Source organism: Mus musculus, chromosome 11, assembly GCF_000001635.26.
Source record: "Mus musculus strain C57BL/6J chromosome 11, GRCm38.p6 C57BL/6J".
Taxonomy (NCBI): domain Eukaryota; kingdom Metazoa; phylum Chordata; class Mammalia; order Rodentia; family Muridae; genus Mus; species Mus musculus.
The window spans coordinates 75,292,896-75,298,895 of record NC_000077.6 but is presented as its reverse complement, the minus strand read 5'-3'; the positions used below and the strand labels follow the sequence as shown (position 1 = coordinate 75,298,895).

The 6,000-nt window shown below is 47.2% G+C and overlaps 1 long non-coding RNA gene across 1 annotated transcript in view; it reads left to right on the top strand.

Annotated features, from left to right (window-relative positions):
- Positions 1-1,227: 1,227 nt before the first annotated feature.
- The window catches only part of Gm35117, a 43,605-nt gene continuing 38,832 nt past the window's right edge, over positions 1,228-6,000 (top strand). The window contains exons 1-3 of the long non-coding RNA XR_003949715.1: positions 1,228-1,281; positions 2,306-2,472; positions 3,313-4,014. This is a non-coding gene — a long non-coding RNA (predicted gene, 35117). Of the gene's footprint in view, positions 1,282-2,305; positions 2,473-3,312 lie in introns of the transcript that reaches the window.

Genomic DNA, 6,000 nt, shown 5'->3' with positions numbered 1-6,000 from the left:
ACCCTGAACAATTTTTATGGAGCCTCTATCTGACCTTGCTTACAAAGCGTTGACTAGAAAATCACAGTCTTCATTGCTGTCTGAGATTGACAAATTGCAGGTTAGAGATGGTGATCTAGTTTTCAGTCCAGTAGCCGGCCTTTGATATCTCCTGCTCACAGCATTCGGTCATCGCCCCAGTGCACGAGGGCTAGTGAACAAGAATGTCCTCTGAGGTCGCTGAACCAATCCCCACACCTCCTCACCGGCCACTTCAGCAGATCTAGCACAGCTGCATGTAGAAACCCGTGGGGAGTGAAAGAGCTGGGCTCCCTCGTGGGACGATGTTTAACAGATTTCCCTACTCAAAAATCAGATCACCAGCAGGGCTGCCTTGGAAATTGGTTCCACTGTTAACGCCTGTGAGGGATTCGGGTCCCAGAGGACTGCCTAAGTAGATTCTGGCCCACAGTTCTTTGAATTCTCTTGGACATATTTTGCCTCAAAAACACTGTTCCTGTTCTGATTCTCATCTATCACTTAGAGCTCAATGCTTATTTTGCGTCCACCACAACCCCAGTGTTAAGCAGCTGAGGGGAGGGAGGGGCTCTAATCATTTTGCCTTTATTTTAAATAGTTTCTGAATTCCCTCCAGTCTCTTTGTAAAAGGCAGAAAAATGAAGGCAGGGATCTGATTTCTGTCCATATTTCCAGTGTTTTATGCCTTCCATTAAACCCTTGCTAATCTCTAGTGTGCTGTTCTGACTTTTTTTGAACTACAGGGTCAAATTGTTCCTCCTCCTCCCCCCACCATTTTTTCCCTGAGTGGCTTGTCTTCGAAAAGTATAAATAATATTGATCGTGGTATTTAATACGCTAATGAAACCCATGGCTATTGACTACATAATTAATATACTGTCGAAAAGTGAAGTTTGGCAGCCCCATGTCTAAAGGTTTATATTGACTTGTGTTCCTTTAGTGATCCGCCTGCCAAGGGTTTATTTATAGAAGTAGAAACTCAGCCTCTCTCTCTCCTTTGCACTTGTTACAAGGACTGCTCTGTCCCTGTTATGTTGATTGTTCTTCATCTCAAAGACAGGTTTGTGCGAGTGGCCCTTTCCTCTCCTTCCTAGCGTGGTTGGGTAACCTTAGTCTCCCAGACTGGTTTTATTATTAACCCTTCCAGTTAACTCTGGTTAAGCAATGAAATAATTCTACGGCTGGGGGGGGGGGGGGTCACCGCAACACGAGGAACTGTATTAAAAGGCCGGAAGGCTGAGAGCCGCTGCTCTAGGAGAACAGGTACTGCTGTTTGATTTTCATTTGTTCAAGAGGTGGGGAGATGGCTTTACCAAATGAGTTTATTAAGTTGATGCTAAATACTGTTGATGTTCACTTAAAGGGAAGGGAGTCGGTCGGGCCATCAGATCTTTATACACAAATAATCCACAATCACTGTAGAAAGCTAAGAGAACAGAACCTGCTACTCCCAGTCTGGTCGAGTACCCTAGGGATCCTATCGCCTTGAGGCAGAGGCAGGAGGATTGCAAGCTCAAAACCAGTCTGAATGACTTAATGAGATCTTGTCTTAAGTGAATATATGATACCAAGAGGACTGAGACATGTCAGTGGTAAAGTGGTTCAATTCTCAGGACTATATAAATGGAATGACAGACAGACAGACAGACACAACCATAATCCCAAGCAGTCGGCCACAGCCCTTGCTTAGCTGGCTGCCACACAAGTTACTTTTCATTGCTATGATAAGACTCCAGGACTGAAAGAGACCTGAGAGTAAGTGGCTTACAGTTCTAGAGGACCAGGTGTCCATAATGGCAGAGGAAACATGGTGGCAGGAACCTTACGAGAGCAGAGTTAACTGGAAGGGGAGCAAAGCTACAAACTCTCAAAGCCCATACCCAGTGACATAACTTCCTCCTGCAAGACCAAATGGTCCACTGCCTCCCCAAACGGTGCCACCAACCAGGCACCATGTTTGCAGATTCGTGAGGTCTTGGGACATTTTTTTTTATCCATACCTCCACACTTAGTGTGTGTATAAATAGAGGTTGTGGGTGTGGCTTGGTGGCTACCTTGCAGGCAGGCGTGAGGTCCTGGGTTATCTCCCTAGCACCACATCAAAGACAACATGGGATTATCTCTTATATACCCACCCTCCTGTACCACTTAGCACTCCAGAATAGGCATCTTTTCTATTTCAATAAAAGTGGCTCTGGATCACTTCAAGTGGGTTTGGCTGTACGGATGTGTAAATTTATGGGGCTGAATCACTCTTGCCAGCTGCTTCTACTTTCTGGCTCCTTAGCATAAGCCTGGGTTCTTCTGATGGGCCTGAGCCGTGCGTGCTCTGCAGCGCTGAAAGTACATTCAGGTGCTTCTGTGAGGGTCTCTGGTGCCCCGAGCAGCGCTAAGCCACTAAGCCTGTGTCCCACCAAAGGCTGGCAGGTAAATTAAGCAGATCCCTGGAAACAGGTAAATGGAGGGATGCAGGGAGGGTGGGGAGGGAGGCATTGGGCCCACCCCTGAGTTTATCCCACTTAGCTCTTAAATGCAGATTGCAGCCACCAAGGCTTAAAATCTCCTAGCTATATCTGTGATGGCGATTCTGATTAAGTAATGGAGCAAAGGACAGAGTCAGTGGTCTTCCTTGACCACCTTGTTCTGGCCCCCAAGGCCTCACACCCTCCGACAGGATTTGGATCAAGAAAGATGTCTTTGGTTTTGAGACAGCTTCTTGCTGTGTAGCCTTGCCTAGCCTCCAACCAACTTTCTGCCTCTGCCTCTGCCTCTGCCTCTCCCAATGTGGGGGTTACAGTCGTGTAGTGCCCAGTTAAATCAAGGTACCTTGTCCCCCCAAAATTCTGAGCCGGACTCAGTAGTCATCACAGTAAAATCCAACTTCAGTTGACATCCAGGTCACTGGGAACTTCATTATCAAGACGGACTCGGCCGGGCGTGGTAGCATACACCTTTAATTCCAGCACTCAGGAGGCAGAGGCAGAGGCAGGCGGGTTTCTGAGTCCGAGGCCAGCCTGGTCTACAAAGTGAGTTCCAGGACAGCCAGGGCTATATGGAGAAACCCTGTCTCGAAAAACCAAAAAAAAAAAAAAAAAAAAAAAAAAAAAAAAACACAAGCTGTAGTCATGATTTGAGTCCACATTGGAGAGACCCACCCCTAATTCACCCTGCCCTGGTTGTTGAAGCAACATAGAAGCCATGTTGGGAAGATGGTGTTGGAGGTAGCCGGTCCTTGTATGAGAAGTGCTTGTCCGTGGGTAGCCTAAGTGATCCTTATTTGTCTTAACTCTCCAGGCCCCTTGAAGACTTGTTTGAGCTTATGACTTGGAGCTGGCCTTAGGAGTATATTTGAGACTTGGAAGCACCCAACCTTACCTGGCCATTTCATAACCTTTCTGCATTACCAGGACCCTCCACTACTCCCCAGCAGTTGACAAATCTCAATGTATAATTCTTGAGAAAACACTCATTGTTGGTTGCAGCCTCGAGTAAACCACCCAAAAAGTCCCTAATCCCACCTGCCTCGTGTGAAATACTTATAGTCAACTCAAAAGTGATTGTGTAAACTTTTAATAATGGTGAACTGTTCTTCCAAAACTACCTGCTCCCTAGTGGATTACCCAGTCGGTAATTGGAAGTTTGTGCCGTCATTAAAAATGACAGCTTCTTCAGATAGCTTGCTCAGAGCTTGTAAAATGCAGATAACCCAGCCTATATTTAACTTGTGTGCTGTGCAGTTCCCTTTCGGTGGTTAGGTAACCAACCGATGGGCTGGTGCCTGGGAAAACTGGAGCCTCTCGCTGCAGGGAGCCAAGGCTCTACTCAATGCCCTGCCTTCAGGTGAGTCCCAAGCAAGTGGACTTTAAAAAAAAAAAATGAAGCTCTGATTGGACTTTCCTCTGCTCTCTCCGTTGACACCACTGCTCAACTCGAGGCTTATTTATAGCTTCAGTCAGCCGTGGTGCAGAGGTCATTTCTATTGGCCTAAAATTTTAGAGGCTTCTGGGCTTGCCTCGGGAAGCTGATCAACCCTAAACATAGGCTTGGGGTGCAGGGCTAGCCTTCTGCAGATGCAATTGTTCTCTTGCCCCACCCCACCCCCACCACTTCTACCTCTGGCCTCCTGCACTGTTTGTTTAAAATCTGAGTAGTTTTATAAGCTACATCTCCATAAAGCGAGCTCTCTTCTGATGGGCTCTCCGGGCAGCAAGCCCTCCATAAATGAACCACTAATTAAGAAGAGAAAAAAAAGAAAATGGTTTGCCCAGCTTAGCCATGCCTCAAAACTCCCATCAATTCAGAAGATGGCACCATCCTCCTTCATAGCCAAGATATTAATATTCTTTTGTCTCATATCAGAGTTAGCCTAGCAATTGGGGTGTTGGCTTGTGTCCCCATTCCTGTCTCACGCTCTTAAGAGGAGGATTTGTTCCCATGGACTTTTCTTTCTGTGAGAAAATCCTTATTAAAGTTACTCTTGAAGGATCAGACCCACGCCAAGCCTTCCTGGTTGAAAGCCGGGCTGTGGGAAGCAGGTCCATTTGCAGTGTAGGCACGCGCAGGCTTTCCGGGAAGATGCCTGTCAGTCAAATGGGGCTCGTGGCGTGAGGGCCTGAGCCGCGCTCTCTGGGCTCTATCTGAGGACGAATTGAAGGTGTTAGCGGGCTTAACTGGGCTGCATCACTCACGGCCTATGTGCACAGCCATATGCTGCCCGTGCTCCTAATGGAACCTTTAGCTCCCGGAGCCAAGGCTCATTCTGTGTGTTATTAAAGTGCGGGTGACTAGGAAATGCAGAGCCCTCTTAATTAGAGAGCAACATTCTTGCATAGTCGCAGCGTTCCCTTCATGGCGTAATTGTCACAGCAAATTACCAGTTAGGTTAAATATTGAGCTGGTAACTCTTGGAGCTTCAATTATTCGCTCCACCCTACCCGCCCCATCCCGCCCTGTCCTCACCGTCACCTGCTAGCCTGCACTTCTGACTTGATCTTCTGCCAAGTGGTAGCTTTTAAGTGAGGCTTAGAGAAGATACACTTTACAGCAGGAGCAATAAATCTGGCTTTGGGCGAGTTATAAGATGCCAGGAACATCTGAGGGAAGGGTGGGTGCAATTTTTGCTTGGTGCGTGGTGGGGGAAGGCATGTTGCTGGGTCATCTAACTCCAACTCTAAAACTACCAGGACCCTCAGTATATCTAACCTGGGTGTCTCCCATGTGAGACGCTACAAGAAATGTAAAGGAAATAGAAACTGTGGTTCCTTCTCACAGCTTTAATGCAAGAGAAGGCTCACCAACAGAACACTTGATAAACAAGTAGTTCCAAGGAGTAGTTCCAAGTATGTGGGGTGAGAGAGTCCAGTGGAGGGGGTCTTGCAAATTACCAGCTGTCGTTGTGAAGACGCAAAGCATGCATAGGCAGGAGGAGGGGAGGCCCGTTTCAAACCAGGATGGCTTACTGAGCAGGAGAATGTGAGTCAGATACAGGGGATACCTGGGAAATTGAGTGTTGGATCTTTGTAGAGAAATAATAAATGAGATTGCTGAGCGCCAGGAGAATGGCCTAGACCTTGATTTCTTTGGGGCTTAATACTTAAGCCCTGTGGAATTCGGGCCTCTATGAGTGTCCTTTGTCATTAATCGGCCTTTTTGGTGTTCCTCGAGCTGGTGTTCTTGCAAGCCAGGTACACAGGCAGACTGCTCGAGCGCAGTTACCCCTGCTTCACCGACTAAATCGCAGAGGCAATCCTGCAGGGGATGTTATTGGAGTGTTGTACACTCAATTCCTCACAAGCTTCACGCTGGGCTGCTCATTTCCTTTGGACAAAGATAGACCGGCTCCCTCTCTTGTTGATGGAATGAAAATTCTCTTGCATTATGGCTCATGTGATAACTTGGGTGGCGGTGGTGTGGGATAATGAAGAGTCTCTTAATGGCTCTAGTTAAACCCGGTAATATCACTCTGTCAAACTTCAGCTGACT